This window comes from Emydura macquarii, unplaced genomic scaffold, assembly GCF_026122565.2.
Source record: "Emydura macquarii macquarii isolate MOO-44397 ecotype Brisbane River unplaced genomic scaffold, CSIRO-AGI_Emac_v2 contig_2422, whole genome shotgun sequence".
Lineage (NCBI taxonomy): Eukaryota > Metazoa > Chordata > Testudines > Chelidae > Emydura > Emydura macquarii.
This window is the reverse complement of record NW_027132559.1, coordinates 4,935,989-4,955,217: the sequence shown is the minus strand read 5'-3', so window position 1 is coordinate 4,955,217 and position 19,229 is coordinate 4,935,989. Positions and strand designations below refer to the sequence as shown.

Here is a 19,229-nt window from a genome sequence, read left to right as displayed (position 1 = left end):
CCGCAGGTGTATGGTGCTTTGGGGCTCCATACACCAATGATGTAACTTACATCAGAATTGGTGCACTTAGTTGGACAACAGAGGATCTAATCTACAAGAAAATGATTAATCTCAGAGATGTTTGGGAAAAGACAAGTGGGCTGAGCTCTGACACATTCATGACATGTAGCATTCATGTTTTTGTTAGTGGGATCCTAAAAAAGGAGTTCCCAGAGTACAGTGAACTAGCACTTCCTCTTCTCTTCTGTCCCTTTCCCTAGAAGCTAAGGACTTGATCCAATTCCCATTGAAATCAGTTGAAAGACTCCCATCAATTGACTTCAGTAAGAACTGAATCAGACCGTAAGCCACTAAGCTAAAAGCTGTGTGCTGCAGAAATCCCCCAGTCTATGAGAACTATGATAGAGCTTTGAAGAAAGGAATAACTAGGACATCTGTTTGGCCTAGTTTGGAAGAGTGGGTATGGAAGTGGAATCAGAGAAAGGGAACATCTCTCAATAACATCCAATATGGTTGAATTTTCACTGAAATTAAACACGCTTAAATGCTTCAGATTCAGTCCTAATAATTCTTCACTTACCTGATAAAAAAGACACCCTCTCTCTTTTTCAAATCAGTATGTATGATGTATGTATTTTCTGAATACACAATACCAATATATATTTCTGTATGTAATAGTAACTAAGAATTCCTGGACTGACTGATCCTCCTTAACTGATTCTGAAGCACCAAAATCCTCAAAGCAAAAAGGTTTCCTCTGGCTGTCTGTACATGAAGTTGATTTATGACTAGTTTTCTGTTCGAACCACTGTAATTTTGTGAAATGATAGCAGTATTGATTCCAGAAAGAATTTCACTTTACCCAAACTACCGGGGCAGAGGAACTAAATGGAGCCTTGGAGTGAATAATATAGCTTTCTACTTTATCAATTTCATCTGTTTTGCTTCCCACCTTTGCTTAACAACCCACATCTCTTCTTTTCCTCCTCCTCCATCCTTTCTGGCTCTGATCTTTTGCTGTGGTTCACAGACAAACTACAGAGCATATTTGCTTACCTGTGAACTTTCAGCTGCAATTCTACTCACATACATTATTTTAAAATAGAATCAGAGCAGGGAATAGGCTGCCTGAGATCGCAGGGCTGTTCATGCTTTTGTATCCTCTGGGGGAGTTTAATTGATCTTAATTCAGATCCTGAGAAATGCTGATATATGGAACTGATAGACTACTTCCTACAGGACTATTAGAAGGTAAAAAAATTTCTGATTTAGTTACTCTAAAAATCCCTACGAAAGAAAGTGTTTATATATATGTAGGGAATATATGATTCTTCTTCTCTTGGCCATATTCTGCTCTCATCTATACTAGTGTGAATTAAGAGTAATCCCACTGAAGTCAATGAAATTACAACAGTATAAAACGGGTGTGAAATCATAAATAGGCCCACTGTGAACAGACAGGCACAGCTGGGGAAGAAGGGAATACAATATCATATATATGAGCAGAAACCCAACAAGTTAGTCACATTTCTGGCTTGCTTGCCTTGACAGTGTCACTTTAAAGAGGGATAATCATCAAAAGAAATTAGATACAAAACCTGCAGTAATTTATAATGTTAAATTTGCAAATTAGAATGAACCCCTCCCCCTCCACAGGAAATGCAGAAGTTCAACTTCCACTGGCAATGTTAACTCAGCCCCATTGCACAGAGACTATATCAGCTTTCACCTTTAAAAACTTAACCAGCTACCAAAAATACTTTATTACCATATGGATTTATATTTGATTTGACATTGTGTGTGTATTTTTAATGAGATGTTAAAAAAAAATGGGGCCATGCAGTGTTGTGCCATTGCTGGGTTGCACAGTTGTGTTTTGTGCAACTCCACAGGTTCTAAACTAGATCAGTCTATAACCACACAATAGAACTACAGCTGAAGGACTATGGAATAGGTGACACCAGCAAAAACGTAACTAAAAGCCAAATAGAACATTTTCACTTAGCATAAGCAAGGCAATGTTTTTAATTGTTTATAAGTTCCTTATTTTAAAATCTTCTTACAAACTTTCCAAGAGGCCATTCCTTATTGAGGACTATGTAGTCACATTAGAAGTGTGCAGTTTTAGACCCAGATTTTCAAAAGACAGCCTCTCTTTCTGTGGGCACAATTTGCATAGGTAAATGATACAAACAAATATAAGCATAGTCAATTGATTCCAAAAGCAAATCCTACCATGTAGACATCCAAGTACCCCATCTGCCTGTGCAAAGAGGATTTGTGCCTGCAATTAAGTGTGGCCTCGTAAAGTGTGGACAAAATTATAGTAGACACAAATTGCATTACTCACCCACCCAACCCCAAAAAAGTGGAAGGTGGGACCCTTTGGTACCAACTGGCAGAGGGTGCTGGGGGTGCATAGGGTCTTACAGGAATCATCTGGGCTGGATATCTGAATAATAATTCACTGAAGGGTGGAATGTGAGATCTCTACTGACAGCCAGTAGCCCACTAGTCACCATAAACATTGTATGTACGGATAATGTTTAAGGAGTTATGTATCTACACTGAAAATTATGCTCATAAGGTCTTGGCGTTAAGGTAGGTCACCAGGAGCTGACATACCTCCCACCTGAAAGGCACATCCCCAAGGTAACTGACACCTGTCTCTCTGTCTGGCTATTTGTGTATTGTATGCCTCACACTGTATGCCTATTTGCATACTAAGCCAGGTGCGAATTGAGAGATTGGAAAATCCAAAAGGGAGGAAATCTACAGGATGTAACTAACAGTAGGTGTTGGTGTCCTGGTTATGAAAAAAGACAAACGATTGGTCTGGTATACCTTGGACTGCAGATACCCACTGAACCCTTCACCTAGGAGGCAAATTGACAATGTGGATGTCTCTTGAAACAAGTATCATACCCAGCCTGGCTTTAAAGTGCTGCAAGGCTTTTGGATGAGCAACAATCTCCTAGACATTTATCTTGTTAATTAAGTCTAGGCTCTAGAAGGCATGTTATGATTTTATTTTGTATGTAACCATTTGTTTCCAATCTTTCTGCTTGCTACTACTTGAATCTCTATGTTTTGTTAAATAAACTTATATTTGATTTCACTATAAACAAATCTAAGCACCGTGAGTTAAGTGGAGTGGTGATCTGAGGCGGAACTGGTAAGCCGGGGTGTACTGTTTCTTTGGAGGAAGCGTACACGTGAATACTGCTAGTGTTTAGTGGACTGGGACTGCACATTCCAGGGAGATACTCGGAGGGCTGGTGTATGCCTGCAGAGTGACAGTGGGCCTGAGGGACCTGGCAGGAAGTGCTGGTATTGCCAGTGGCTGGTGAAGTTGGGAAGCTGACCCACGGCATGCTCAGGGCAGGTGGTAGCGGTGTACCTCACAACTCTGGGTGCCCCTGGGGTAAAGATCCCTTTAAAAACCTGATTTTAAAGGTTCACCAGTTTTTCAGTTGTGTGCACTTTTGTTTGTTTGAGGGTTCTTTAGGTCTTACGAATAGTTTAAATTGGGAAAAAAAATTGTTTGTTTTTTCCCCCTGCTCGTTTAACTCAAAAGACAGAACACATTTCATTCAAACTTACTTTGCCAAACAAATTCACCTTCAGGCTGAGACTAAGCATTGAACTCAAGAGTAAGAACTCCAGAAAGGCGTAAAGATGCCACACTGCCTATCCACTCTAGAAAGAGTCTTTGGTTTCCTATGACACACTGCCTGCTGGGGACAGAAATAAAGAAGCCCAGGACAAGGCTGTCATAGGCTATAGCTACACAGAGCAGAAGAAATTTGGTTTCCTTATTCTGTTCATAGTTCCTATTCATAATAAGAGGCTTATCCTGACACCAGTCTGCTTGGCAGTAAGATGCTACAATCATGGAAAGTTTTAACCCAAAAGGAGAATTTTAAGTAAGTAATTAACATAATAAAACAGGAGGCAATAATGAAATTTGAGCTATGGGTTTTGCTACTGCGAAAGTTATAATGGAGTATTCTGAATGTGTGAATGGTTGGATGTGAATTTTTCCTAGCCTATTTGGCGTTGAATGTCATATGATTTGTCATTGCAAAGGTAATTTTCCCCTTGATTTACAGTAGGGCCTGAGATTTGGCCTATAACTTCTGTGTCAAGAAGTGTTAATGATATTCATACATAGAATATATAGGGAAACCAAGGGCCTTGTATTGCAAAGTGCTGAATGCTCTCAAATCTGATTGACTTTAATAGGATCTGAGGGGCACTCAGAACCTTACAGGATGAGGCCCAAACATACATATATTTTTGTAGTTGTGCTACAATTGTATTAAATTTACAATAATAAACTCAGCAGCAATAGCAGCAGCACATTTTAAACTCGTTATTAACACTGAATATATCCATTCCACGGATGAGTAGCTGCATTAGTGACAAGCAGTGTGTTAAAATGCTGACGTGCAACTGTGCTTGCCAGCACTCAGCTTTTCCCAAATAGCGATGGGGGTGGGGAAGAGGGAAATATTCATGGCTTCTCTTTTGCTTTTTTTTAAACTTGTCTAATGATTGCTGGGAAATTTAGGGACCCTGACAATGAGAAAGCTGCTACAGGTCCTAGAACAGCTCCTTGCTCAAAAGGGAGTTCCACTCTGAAGAGTGACTGTAAAAATGTTGTATAGAATTTCATGTTTATTATCTCTCAGTTTCCACAACATATGAGCACCTGTTCACAAGTGAAGAGAGTCCCCCACCCCAGCCCGCAACAGCCAACTCTACAGACTTATCCTGGGATCTGAAAGTCAAGCTAAGTTCTTTTTTTTCCCTGAAGATCATCATTAGTAATAAAGGTTAAGGCCAACTGGTCCACTCAGTTCTACATTATCTACTCAGTTCTACATTATCTGTGCAACCAAATACCACTGTCTCCAGATTATATCCTCAGGTACAGCTGTGCAGCCTCATTTGACTTCAGTGGAAGTGGAAGGCACTCAACACATGAGCAGCTTCAGAGCCTAAGAGACCCACATCTTGATTCAGAACTGAGAATGTTTTTACCTGGAAACCAAGTCAGGCATGAAATTTGTATTTTCTTTCAAATTTAAAAAAAAAAAAAATCAACGCTGGAGAAAAGGCAAATACATGAGATGGAGACGGGATTTGAATCTCCCTGCAGGGCCTGGAACACTCCACAGGTTTAGAACCAAATAACGGCTCTAAATTTACCACTATGGCCTGTTCTCCCCTATGATGTTTTACTCTAGTGACGCACTCTTGTGTACAATCTGTCATGACCAGGGAATGGGCCATTGCACCTAATGGCTAGAGCAGAAGTCAGAAACCAGAGCCAAGGATCACAGCCCAAGTCAGGAGCAAGCAGCGCTGGAGCAAGGCAGACACTACTGAGCAACCAGCAACCTGTTGCTGCTGTGGCTGAGCTTAGAAGCAGGCCTGCTGGCTCCCTTCAGCCAATCAGGTAGTCCTATCACAACCTATCTGAGCTCATTAATCTGACTGGAGGCTGGGCTGGGCAAGCCTTAGGCTGGGCTGAAGGAGCTCATTCTTGGTACAATTTTGTTAAATGATCCAATGCCTACCACAGCATAGCAGTCAGTGTGGGGCAGGATGATCCCTTTGAACATTGTTGAACTAAGTGTGATTAAATCCTGTTGCCACATGTTCAGCCATGGTAAAATTCCCATGGGCCTTGTGTCCTTAACTTCCTTAGGTGCTTTGGAAAATCTCACACCTATAGTGTACACCCATCCCACAGAGCTCTTTAAAACCAAAGAAAGGGAGTTACCCTCCCTAATTATAACAATTTGAATATTAATCAATGAGGTGGCTGACAAAAAAAGTTACTATCTATGGCTGGCTTAGCATGAAAAGATCCTTCTGTGACCAAAGGGACAGTCATAAAACACAAAAGCCAAAACATTTATATTTTTTCTTATGATTATTTCTTTTCATATTAAATTTCTCCAAGCTCTATCATCACATATTATAATGCTCTATAACAGGGAAGCCTGTTTGTGGGGCCGGTATCCGAATGAATAACTCTTCCCTCACAAAAAGCACAGGTTTTACTTCTTGGCTGCAGAACCTGCATGATCTACAATCAAGAGTCCATTTAAGGGCCTACAGAAAACCAGTTTCTCTCTCTTGCTGTGCAAGGAACCTGAGCCACATACACAATGGGCCTGGGGCTTTAGAACATGTTCCCATGGTTATTCCCTGAATTGCACCAAAGGTCTGTGGTGAAGTACTTCATTAAAGCGTGAACATTCCCACAAGTGATACAGAGCCAGGAGTCACAATGGACCGGGCTCAAAGAGCTCAGTCTAGATAGAACCTGAGGTGGAAAAGCTTCCAATAGCTACTGCTTCAGTGATGGGGCCTTGAATCAGTCAGTGCAGCCCCACCAGTGGTCAGCACTGATCTAGGAAGGGGCAAGACAAGGCTGGCTGGAAGATGCAATGATTCATTCCTCCTTGTGTAGTCACTTACATCTGTGCAAAGAGATTGTATGATGTAATGCAAACAATTTCCCATTGGGATGAGACTTGATGTCTTTCAGTTATTACATCTGGGCTGGATTTGAACCAGTAAGTTAGATGCAAAAGACTACAGCCCATTATCAATACCACAGAGCCATTCAGGCATCCACCTTAATTCTGACCAGCACATTATGTTCTCATAGTGTCAGAGCAGCAGAGTCATTTCTTTACAGATGACTCTCCTTCATGGACAAATGGTGAGCAGCTCTCCTAAAAATGATTGTGTCTAAAGAGACCTTACAAAACAGTGGAGAGAAAAAAGAAACAAATAATGACAATTTCAGGTTAGAAATTATCATTTTAAGGAGTTGGCAAATTGTCAGCAAAACAAGAGTGAAAAGAAGTATAAAATATTCTGTGGTATTAGAGCTGGTCAAAGCTACTGAGTCATAAGTTTTTATTTTGTTTTTAAGGGGAAAATGGCCTTTTTTCCAAAGCAAAAATTTCTATAGCAAGTTTCATTTCATTTGAAATTTCTATTTCTGAAAACCAATTTTTAAACCAAAAATTTTTACTTCCTCTCTCAGTTTTACCATGGTAAATACTTACCATTTTCCCATAGTATGCTCTGTACATTCTCCCTCTGTGCTTCAGAGAGTGGAGTGGTGATGATGCAGCTAGCCCCCAGCACATTACTGATGCTCATTATGGCAAGACAAATGCTATTTTTGTCATCAATAATGTGTAGTAGAAGCAAAATAAAAGAGCAGTGGTGTTTGATTAAAAAAAAAAGCAGTATTCTACTCACCTGATGACAAGTGAAAATGAAGTGCCACATAGATTAAATGGTCCGGTATATAGCCACACTCATCACAGAATATCTTGTTTTATGATTCACACTGGATACAAAGGTACTGGGCTTATCTTCCATTTTACTATAGCCAAATCAGGCAAATACCAGAAGTGTTTGTGTCCCCATGATTTTTTTTTCTTTTTAAGAGATGGCTTTTAAAGAGTAACACAGTGATTGCTGCTCTTAGACTGGAACAAATGAGCCTGTGTTCCCAGACTGAGAAAATTACAATACACACATTACTTCACCACAAGGGAAATGAAAGCAAAATCAGGGGAAATATACAAAACTCTCTGCAAGAAAAGGACTAGATAAAACCCTAACATTGTCTCCCTTTACAAATGCTTGTCCCTTGTAACCCATTTAGAGGGGTGCCTACCCAAATTCTTCCTGATTGTATTGTTTTTATCTGTAACTATGTTTACCAGGGCTAGTCTATTTGGGTACCAGGCTGTGGGCATGCGCAAGCCGGCTTGTGGCTAAAAGCTCCTCCCCCAACCTAAGGGGAGTAGCTACTGAGCCCAGGACTCAAGTGAATGCAGTCACCAGGGCTGATGCTAAGTGGGATTACTTCTTAGTTCATTGTAGCTTTTCTATTACCATATCCAATTTCTGAGACTTGGTATCTCAGCCATATTAAGGTATGTGAAAAGCAACCATGTAAATATAGCACAGTCTTACTTAGCAGATCTGATCTTTTAGTGGGTTCAGAATCCTATTTGCTTACTTAAAGTGACAAATAAGATTTTGCTTTTTTACTCCTGTTTAGCCTTGCCTTTTTGTGCATTACCAACACAATTGTTTACTAAGTTTCAATCACTTTCACCTATGCACAACCATTGATGGCAATGGTATTGCAGTGGTGTCACTATATACATTTTGGGGTGGGGATAGGTGTGAAGTTTCATGGCCAAGATTTTCAAAAGCCACCAATGGTTTTAGATATTAAACTTGAGGCACACCTTAAAGGTGTCTGAAACAGGGCACCCAGAGGAACATTTGAAAATCATAACCAATATTTTTTGTTTCACAGTGCATCCCTTCATATTGAAATACTTTTCTTAACAGACTGCTTATGCCTGGGTTTTTTTATGCTGCCTCCCCCACTTCTTCCCCACATCTTACTCATAGAATTCAAAATTTCATGGATTCTCTTTGTTTTCTGAAAAACATGAAGGAAAAATTCTCCTTGATTGTTGCAATGCTGATGCGGTAAAGCTCATCAGTGATGGGCTTCCCCACTGAAGCACTTAATCAACAAACACTTTTGCCTCCAGCAGTCCAACTTCCAGCCCAAAGTAGCAAATGCCAACTGAGATCACATCACGAAATGTGCTAATCACTGACAAACGAGACTGATGATGGCACAGTAGGTGCTGAGCAGAAGCTTTATCTAAATAAATGTGCTTGAGTTTCATAAGCTACTACAAGTGCCATCGCTTCAAATATTTCCTATGTTAGTCCAAAGGCATCTCGTAACATAATCTTGAGACCTCCTTTCTCAAAATACCCTCAGATCAATACCTCTGTATCTAGTAAAATGCAGGGCCATATTCACTGCTGATGTAAGCGGGCACAATTCTATTGATTTATTAATACTTTATTTATTTATGATAGTGCCTAATGTATGCTCGATCTTCCCAAATATTCAAGAAGTATGGTCTCTGCTTTGAGAATTTTACAGTCTGCAAACAGACAAGTAGACAGAACTTAGGGGATGGGGAACAATAGTGGGCAATTTCATTACTTCACTGGAGTTGCCCCCACTTTTGCCAGTGGCGAATTTGACTTTTCAGCCATTGTGCCAACTTGCTTTTCTGGAAATTTGGTTGTTCTACAAAGTCAAACACGTGCCACACTAGCTTTTCAGGATAATGTCCTCTCTGAAACACTATAGGAAAGAGCTCTTTTAGCACGATTCAAACATATTTTAGCTGATTTCACCAACACAACTACCCTATTTTTCTCATAATATATAGTTCACCTTAGTGAACACTACAATGGTTATGTAGTTACTCTCCCAACTTTACTCCAGGTTGGATGATTTACAGTCTCTCTCTCCTTTGGATAAATTGTCTTTAGTTGCTCAGCAACCTACACATCAGAATTAAATTAACTTTGATTACAATTACAGATAGCATAAATCTCAGACCTGTACTGTCAGAAGAAAGCAGACAGCATGCTGTTTTTCTGCAGGATTTTCTTCCTGAAGTGTTGCTGTGGAATAGGCGCCTCAGGGGAAATCACATCTCCCTAGGTACAAATGAAACTCACCCTTTGTTTTCTGTAGTGAGAGTACACGTGCATCATGGCCTTGAATCATCTAAATTGCAAGTGATTTGGGCAAAAAAGAATGCATTTTTTGGTCTAAAAATATCTCCATGCACATGTAGCAAATGAAAATGGCAATCAGCACAATCAGTTGGTTTACTAATCTATGTTTATTAACACAAAATGACTTGGATCATTAGGGTTCAAATTCAACTGTTAAAATCTGTAATTTTGCTGCTTTCCCAAAGCTACTCTCACATGGCACAGAAAGAAGATCTTAGCCCTGCTGACAGCATTGGTGTTGCACAGCAGTCCTGAATCCCACTGCACTGAAGTCAGTTTGCTTGAACACAGCTTTGTGGCTCACTGTAAGGTCACTAAGATGACCCTGAGGTCACTCAGATGGTTCAACAAAATGAATACAGGAATGCAATCGTCAGACATATTCTAACAGCTAATTAGAACAGATTTCCAACTAGAGGCCTGCTTCTGCTCCATTGAAGTCATAGATTTTCTCAGGGAATTGGAGAGGAATCAGGCCTTAGGAGAACCACTGAAGTGATTAGATGTTAAGGGTGACTAACACCACATTGGAGTTACTCAAACTCTGAAAAGGGGCTTTGCTGAGCACAAACTAAGAAGATTTACACTAATCTAGTTGCTCTTATAATCTTACATTATTATATTTGGTTTTCATATGTCTTCCTAAGAAATGCTTCAGAAGGGCCTATGATGGTACACTTATGTTGAGGGTTACCTTAATCCTTTGATTTCAGTGGGACTCCTCATGGCATAAGGCTCAATATGAGTAAAGACCATGGCCCTTATCTAGGATACTTCAGTTTGCAGGGGCTAATGCCTTGTGATGCCAGTCAGCTGAATTACAATTTGAGATTATTGAACCTTTTTCTAAATATAAAAACAGTCATAAATTTCACACATTTTCATATAATCACTGAATGGTTAGGTTGCTCCAACTGTCTTTTGTTGCTCATTGAAATATTACCTTTTTTTCCTTAAACGTCACTCTCTTTTTTTCCCTTGGGCTTTATTCCTTGACCTAGTTTTGATTATCAAATAGTTGGTGCTAAGTGCTAGGCTATTTCCCAACTTCATTATTAGTGTATGGATCCCAGCTCTAAACCAACTCCCACCAACAGATTCTAGATGGCTCATTGACATCACTCTTCAGACATCACTTTTTGTTTATTTAGGAACACACAAACAGACTAGGATATTTGGTGTGGTTTTGAATAAACTCAGTTACTGGAAAACTGTACCCATTTTGTTCATGGCAGGGGGTGAAACTCCACCTAGGAAACTGCATTTATTGCCAGGTAAAAACTGGGAACTGTATTTTAAAACAATATTTAAACTGCACTTGGCTTTTCTAAGCCCCTTGTGTAGCAATAGCAGCCACCCAATCCAACTCCCAGCCCCACAGGTGGAAAAAAGACATTATTTGTGACACCATACGATACCATGGGAGGAGACCAGCACAAAGTGGTGTCCATCCTGCTATCTAAAAAATAAGGGAATTTTGACATTTAATAATTAAAAGATAGATGGGTTAGATCAGGGGTTCCCAACCCGTGGTCCGTGGGGGCTTTCAAAGTGGCCTGCCACTGCCCTCCCACTGGCTGCAGAAGGGAGCCGCTGCCTAAGGACGCAGGTGGAGCCCGTTGCCACGGGGCTAAAAAACCGGTGCAGGCTCCTTGCTGCAGCCAAAGGGATGGGAGATCAGTGCTCCCCTGCCCCTGGCTGTGGCAGGGAGCACGGCAAAGCGCTCCGCTTGGCTCCCTAGGCGCTGGGGATCCCCCTGCTGGAGCCAGAGGGAGGCGAGCACTGATCTCCGGTTCCCCTGGCTGCAGAAGGGAGCAATGGCCAGGGACCAAGAGCACAGGGTTTCAGGATGCATGTGGTTTCTCTGCTGCAGCCAGGACGGGAGATCAGTGGATAAGAGGGATTACCTACACTTTAGGTCTCAGTATGCAGGAGGATTTGCTCAATCTTTCTGGAACAAGTGGGGAGAGAGAGGCAGGAAATGGGTGGAGCTTTTGTTCCATCCCATTTTTCACTGGCGAGCACAGCTGAGGCAGCATGGGGAAGAATAATTTACCATGGATATTGTCCAGCAGTAAATTACTACCCCTAGGTGCAAAGTGGGAGCAGGGAAGGAATTGTGTGTGCTTAATTAAATGTAATGGAATTCCTGTGGACTTACAGCAGAGTAACTGACCATAGAATCTGTCTCTCTCCCTCACTCCCCTCCTAAAGTGTAAAGATCTGATTGTATGGATCTGTGATCTCAAGATGCTCAGTGCTTCCTGTGTTTAAGAATACCATTGCTGAGCTTGTGCATGCATAGGCAGCCATGGACTTTCCAGAATATGTGTCAAAGAATTTTCCCCTAAGTCTAAGATTAGACTAAGGCCCTGTTGTGCTGAAAATTTTGAAATTTAAAATGTGTTGCTAGATTTGGAAAGACCTTGCTGAACCAAGGTGGGTAGAAGGTGACTTCAGCGGTCTTGACCTGTAAAGGTTTCATTTTAAATTGTTGATTAAAAAAAACCAACAGCACAAAAGAATCAAAGGAATCCTGTGCTCAGTTTGTTAGGTGGTGTTGTTGTGGTGGGCAATAACATGAAAGGACTCTATGCTTGTAAAACTAAACTGGCTGTCTATTAAGAGAACTATTGACAAAGATGCTGCAACTACAGCTGGCTTTCCAGTCTCATGCATACAGACTGACTTCCTGGTGCCACCTCCAAAACATTTCCTCCTGAACCTGTGCTCCTCCCCCCAAGTCCCATGCAGGTTACTACACTAGGCTGAAATGTAATGGTGCAATAATCTCCACAGACTCTTATGAGGCCACTGAAGTGGGTGTGGAGCTGCTATGTGATACTCTTAAGAACAGTAACATGTAATAATTTTATGAATATTGCATGTGCCCTAGTCAGTGAGGAAAAGTTACTGTATAGCTAGTTTGGGTTATTAGAATGTAATGGTCTAAGTTAAAATGGGCGTGTCAAAACAAACAGAAAAGCAATAGAGTGGATCTATATAAACAGCCTCCCAACAATACCTGGGTGCAATTCCTATCTCCAGGCCCTTGCCCAAAGTTACACAGCTGCCCTGCAAGGCTAGGAGCCTAGAGATGAAAGGGATGATGAACAGTTAAAAGGACTCAGTAGAGAGAGGATTGGAGAGTTGTGAGTGTGCTTCTGTTTCTGGAGAGAGACTGATTTGGAAAACACAGGGCCTCTGGGAGAGTCTGAAGCAGTTGTGGTCTCCCCAGCTTGCAGGGAGTGGTAAGCTGCAGGGAAAGAAAGGCAAGCATATACTCTATGTATTTTTTTCAGATCTGTTTTCTTGGAAATGATTTGGTTCTAATTAAAATAATACTTTGCTTTAAGAAGGTTGTTTGGTCACCACATATTAACCACTTGTCAGTGCTCTCTGAGGGAAAGGAATTGCTGGCACTGAATGTATATTGGACCTGGTAAGATGGTCGTGTGTACACCTGGGAACTGAGAGTTCCTGAGAGTGGGAGAATCATGTGATTTTTTTCCCATCCCTCCAGCCTGAGAGAGGTAATGGCTTGAGGCCTAAGACCTGAGTGGGGGTGTGCTCAAAGACACCAGGAAGGGCCAGCAGTACAGTTAGATTGATAACTGTGACAGACATAAGTTGACATAACAAAGGACTAAAAATTCCTTAAACAGGAAAGAAACAAGAAAGAAATTCCTGTTTTTGGAGCATCAGGAACGATAATGGTTGGACAAGCTGTGTAGGTAATTATACCCTGCTAGATATTTTAGAGAGAAAATCACAAGAGTATCTAGAAGGTTCTGGAGGCCATCAGAATGGGTAATCTCATCTAAGGGACCATCTCTGCCTTGGGACTATATGTGTGGATTCTCGGATACATCCAGGATACAAACTAGTAGGTGAGAAAGCCAGGTTTAAGCAACTTCTAAGATTAAAGGATTGTTTCTGCTACTACTCCCTCCCTCCAGGGTCAGTTCATCACCATTTTATCTTCTATCTCCTTCTTGCCCATCTGTTTGGTCTCGATCTGATTCCAAGCTCAACCAGATTTGGTTTCAAGAAACTGAATTATTTCCATAGGCAAATTCAGCTCAATTGTTTAAGCAGCCTTGCCTCAGCATACAGGAGAAACTATGAATGAAGACAAGAGCATGCCACCTGGATGATGTTTTAGATCAGATAAATGAGCCAGGGTCCACTCTGTTCATGACTGGCCAGTCTGTGTGTCAAGGAGGCAAAAGTTTTCCTTTTTGTGTGTGCGTGTTGGTTACATTGGGAACAAACCACATCTGAGATGGATATCAAACTCGAGCAGCTTAATGGGACCAAATCAGGGGGGCCGGATAATCTCCATTCAAGAATATTAAAGAAACTGGCACATGAAATTGCAAACCCAGTAACAACACTCTTTAATGAATGCATAAACTCAGGGGTCATATCCTATTACTGGAGAATTGCTAATATAGTACCATTTTTAAGAAAGGGAAAAAAATGTGATCTGGGAAACTAGAGGTCTGTTAATTTGAGTTAAATTGTATGCAAAATCTTGGAACCAATTTTGAAAGAGAAAGTAGTTAAGGACATAGAAGTAAATGGCAATTGGGATAAAATACAATGTGGTTTTACAAAAGGTAGATCATGCCAAATCAACATGATCTCTTTCTTTGAGAAGATATGTGATTTTTTAAACAAAGGAAATGCAGTAGATTTAATTTACCTGGATTTCATTAAGACATTTCATACAGTTCCACACTGGAAATTATTAGTTAAATTGGAGAAGATGGGGATTAATATGAGAATTGAAAGGTGTATAAGAAACTGCTTAAAAAGGAGACTACAACAGGTTATACTGAAAAGTGACACGTCAGGCTGGCAGGAGGTTACTAGTGAAGTTCCTATTCAGAGGATGACTATAAGCCACCAATGTAATTCAGCTGTGAAAAAGGCTAATTAAGTCCTAATATGCATCAGGTGAGAGGTAGTAGAGACAGGAAAGTGTTAGTACCATTATAAAAGGCACTGGGGAGACCCCATCTTGAATACTGTGTGCAATTCTGATCACCCATGTCTAAGAAAGAGGAATCCAAAGTGGAACAGGTGCAGAGAAGAGCTACTAGGATGATCAGAGGAATGGAAAACCTGTCTTATGAGAGGAGAGCTTGGCTTGTTTAGCCTAACCAAAAGGAGGTTGAGAAGAGCTATGATTTCTCTCCATAAATACATCAGAGGGATAACTACCAGGGAGGGAGAGGAGTTATTTAAGTTAAGCACCAATGTTGACAGGAGAATAAATGAATATAAACAGGCCATCTACAAGTTTAGGCTAGAAATTAGATGAAGGTTTCTGACCTTTAAAGGAGTGAAACTCTGTAACAGCTTCCCAGGGGAGAAGTGGGGGCAAAAAACCTAACTGGCTTCAAGACTGAGCTTGATAAGTTTATGGAGAGGATGGTATGATGAAACTGCCTACTATGGCATGTAACCAATTTGCGATTGCTAGTCGCAAATATCTCCAACGGCCAGTGATGGGACTCTAGACAGGGAGGGCTCTGAGTTACTACATTGGTTTCTTTCCCAGGTGTCTGGCTGTTAGGTCTTGCTCAGGGTCGAACTGACTGGCATATTTGGGGTCGGGAAAGAATTTCCCACCCAGGTCAGATTGGCAGAGACCCTGGAGTTTTTCACCTTCCTTTGCAGCATGGGGCAGAAGTCATTTAAAAAAGAATAAATGGTGGAGTCTCTATAACCTGAAGTCATTAAATAATGATGTGAGGACCTCAGTTACTCAGCCAGAGTTTATGGGTACAGGATTGGGTAGCTGAGGTTCTGTGATCTGCAATGTGCAGGAGGTCAGACTAGATGATGATGATGGTCTCTTCTGGCCTGAAAGTCTATGAGTAAAGAAGCACTTTCCCCAAATGGACATCCATATAGCTTTTCAATCCCAAATATTTTCATTTTCTCTTCTTGTTTTTCTTGGTATGTGTTCAATAAATGTTTCAGAGCATTTGTACAGCATGATTACTACAGTAAAAGCAGGCCAAAGTCCCGTTAAGCAAAACCCAATAACCACAGCTGGTTATCTAATTCTGTAAGAGCACAGGGTTTTTTAGCATCTTGAAGGTGGCATGCAAATGATTTTTTAAAAACAGGATCTTTTTTTCCTCTCTCTCTTCATGTGAAATGAAGGCCTGAAAGGCGTTTCTTTTCGTGTGTGTGTGTGTGTGTGTGTGTGTGTGTGTGTGTGTAATCCTAAATTTCAGGAATCTCAGTTCTTGTATTCTCTGGTTTTGCTGGAAGACTAACTTGTATATTGTGAGCCCACACACCCTAAGTGAATGTATTGAATCTTTAACAAAGACTTTCTTTTCTCTGTGATATTAATTAGCCATTGAAGTGTTAAACAAATCAAAAATCTAAACTAATAGTTAGGAGTTTTAAACATTCCTGCTACAAATGCTAAGTGTTCAATTTCCACTCCCTTAGCTCTTGTGATATCATAATTTCACTAGTTCTCCAGTTATCATAGCATCTTCCAGAGCAAGTAAAACCTAAATTTCTAGTGCTAAAAGCAAGGGGAAAAAATTAAAATCTTTCAGATTTTCTTTTTACATTAAAATAAATGAAAATGAATGAATGAAACAGCACAAACCCAAATTCTTTTCCTCTTCATGTCACTCTTAATACCTTAAAACCCAATACTTCCTCACCTCATCAGCCCTAGAACTTTTGTTATCAATCATAGTGTGTGAATCAGTTCTTGCTGTTACAGCTTTCTTCTAAGGAATCATTCTTATTGTCCCTTTCTTTTCAGAAGTGTGTATGCATGTCATACATTTTTTTTTCATGCAGATAAATTCAACTTTCAGCATATGAAGGACTTTCTTTCCTTTTCAGTGTTTATTTGCTAACACAAAGGCTAGTGCCCCCATAATTTAATATTTCTCTGGAAGTAATTGAATAGAAGTCCATTGGTTCTTTTCTTCCTGTCAGACTCCATTTGTTTAATTTGGCTGTTGTGACCTAAAGTGATAGATTCCATGTTTCTTTTTTACAAATAGCAAAACTCTAGAATTCTTTTTATATATTGTTATAAATGTATGTATTCTTCCCATTCACTCAGATATCACTATTGTGTCAAATTACTGACTTCCCCTAAAGAATAAATGTATTTTATTACAGCTGACCCCGTGAAACCTTTCAGAGGGGGAGATGGTGTAGCTTGGAGAAACAGCTGTATTTGCTGTAGCATAAAGAGGAATATGAGAAGGGTCCATGGTATGCTTTGACTCACAGCTATTTCCTATTAACAAGTGTCTCCACAGATGTCAACACTCCCTGTTCCTCAAAATAGCCTAGTCTTGGGGCCCAAATCACCCTTTCCCATGGGAATAGTTATAGCAGAGGCTTGGGGGAAAAGGGAAAATGTCATTAAGCTGCTTCAGCAGGTTTTTCCTTTGGATGGAATAGGCAATGGAGTTGTCTCAGTTGTGGATCCCCCAGCTCTAAGCAGATCTAGAGGAGAATACAAAGGAGGTCAGGTCAATCTACTTGGAGACCCACCGCCTCCTTCTTGGTTTTGCAGCTCACTACCTCCAACTTTAGTTCCCTGACAGCACAGCTGCATTAAAAATACTATTGCCAAGACTTCCTCTGGCTGGCAATGCCCTGGAATACACCTTTAAAAAGGTCTTTCTCAGGACAGAGGAGAGCTGCACAAAAGTTAATTTAGCCTCAGGCTTCAAGACTTTTTGGAAAAGTGCTATAGAAAATTGCAGCCTTTTGAACCCTCTTGCTCTAAAGTTCTACAGGATGGAGTTATAAATGCTGTGCCACAACAGCACCATTATACGAGATGTTATCAGATAAAGTCTTTCTCTAAAGGAATCTAAATCTAATCTGCTAGGTAGCAGTTCTGCAGAAAAGAACCTGGGGGTAACAGTGGATAAGAACCTGGATATGAGCCAGCAGTGTGCCCTGGTTGCCAAGAAGGCTAATAGCATATTGGGCTACATTAGTAGGAGCATTGCCAGCAGATCACGGGAAGTGATTATTCCCCTCTATTCGGCATTGGTGAGGCCGCATTTGGAGTATTGTGTCCAATTTTGGGCCCCCCACTACAAAAAGGATGTGGACAAGGTGGAGAGAGTCCAGCGGAGGGCAACAAAAATTATTAGGGGGCTGGAGCACAAGACGTATGAGGAGAGGCTGAGGGAACTAGGCTTGTTTAGCCTGCAGAAGAGAAGAATGAGGAGGGATTTGATAGCAGCCTTTAACTACCTGAAAGTGGGTTCCAGGAAGGTTGGAGCTAGGCTGTTCTCAGTGGTGGCAGATGACAGAACAAGGAGCAACGGTCTCAAGTTGCGGTGGGGGGAAGTCTAGGTTGGACATTAGGAAAAAGTTTTTCACTAGGAGGGTGGTGAAGCACTGGAATGGGTTACCTAGGGAGGTGGTGGAATCTCCATCTTTAAAGGTTTTTAAGATGCGGCTTGACAAAACCCTTTCTGGGATTATTTAACTGAGGTTAGTTCTGCTTTGAGCAGGGGGTTGGACTAGATGACCTCCTGAGGTCCCTTTCAACTCTATGATTCTATGACTTCAGTAATGCTGCATGTGAACCAGAAGTGCTATCCCTGAGATATATGCAGCCATGCAGCTACACAAAAGGGTCTGAAATGGCGAGAAACTGTGGTAACCAGAGGGAAGACAGACTGGTTACTATAGTGGTGACCATGAGAGTTATTGGCTGTATTTAAGAGACATTACAAGAGTTACTGCAAAGCCCAGTTTGAGGGTTAATAATATGTTCATGATAATTTGCATCAGGATAAAACTCAGCATTTGGACTGTAGGTCAGGTTAAATTTTGCGTGTCTAAAAGTGGATTAATTCAGTTACCTTTATTTTATTAACGTAGAGATTAAGAAATAGAGACTTTTGGCTTGGGAAATGTGCTAGAATAACAGCTTTGGGCATTGAAATTCTCTGTCTGTCAATTTAACCACAGCAGAAACCTTCCCTCAATACTATGCCAATTTGTCTCAGTCATAACCTGGAGTCTCCACTTCTTGAGGTGAGATGATAGCATTGTCTCCATGTCCATCCAGTCCTTGGCTTTTCTGTTGCCAACAAGGGTATCGAAGGTTACAGAGTATTTTATTTTATGGACATCTCATGGCTTTACATCTCACAGTCATGAGATGTAAAGTATTAAATAAGGCTTTCATTTCAACAACATTTTTTGTTCTCTTTTCCTTTAGCTGGGAGAGAGTTTTAGAAGGAAAAACCTCTTTATTTGACAATCTCTTAGATGGTATCAAAGAAAACTGTCCTTTTGCGTAAAAGAGAAGAAGTTAGTTGAAATGAGCGTGAGCTGTTGTTAAAGTATGATCCCGTTTCATCTCACCTGGTGTTTGGGATTCACATGGAGCTTGTAGGGGTGGTGATATCTGGTCAGGACATCCCTTAGAATTAGGACAAAGAAGGTCCGGGGTTCTAGGAGACGGTGGGGTTGGCAGCCATGATGGTGAAGTTTGCTTCAGTAGCTTCCCTCTGTTCTTCCATTTT

General features: G+C 40.8%; 1 long non-coding RNA gene across 5 annotated transcripts in view; it reads left to right on the top strand.

Annotated features, from left to right (window-relative positions):
• Positions 1-9,549: 9,549 nt before the first annotated feature.
• Positions 9,550-19,229, top strand: part of LOC137162051 (uncharacterized) — a 37,175-nt gene continuing 27,495 nt past the window's right edge. For 3 of the 5 annotated variants that reach the window (XR_010922254.1, XR_010922255.1, XR_010922256.1), the window contains exon 1: positions 12,797-12,944. This is a non-coding gene — a long non-coding RNA (uncharacterized lncRNA). Of the gene's footprint in view, positions 9,596-12,796; positions 12,945-13,421; positions 13,563-19,229 lie in introns of those variants that run through there. The other 2 variants (XR_010922258.1, XR_010922257.1) reach the window with 2 other exon arrangements.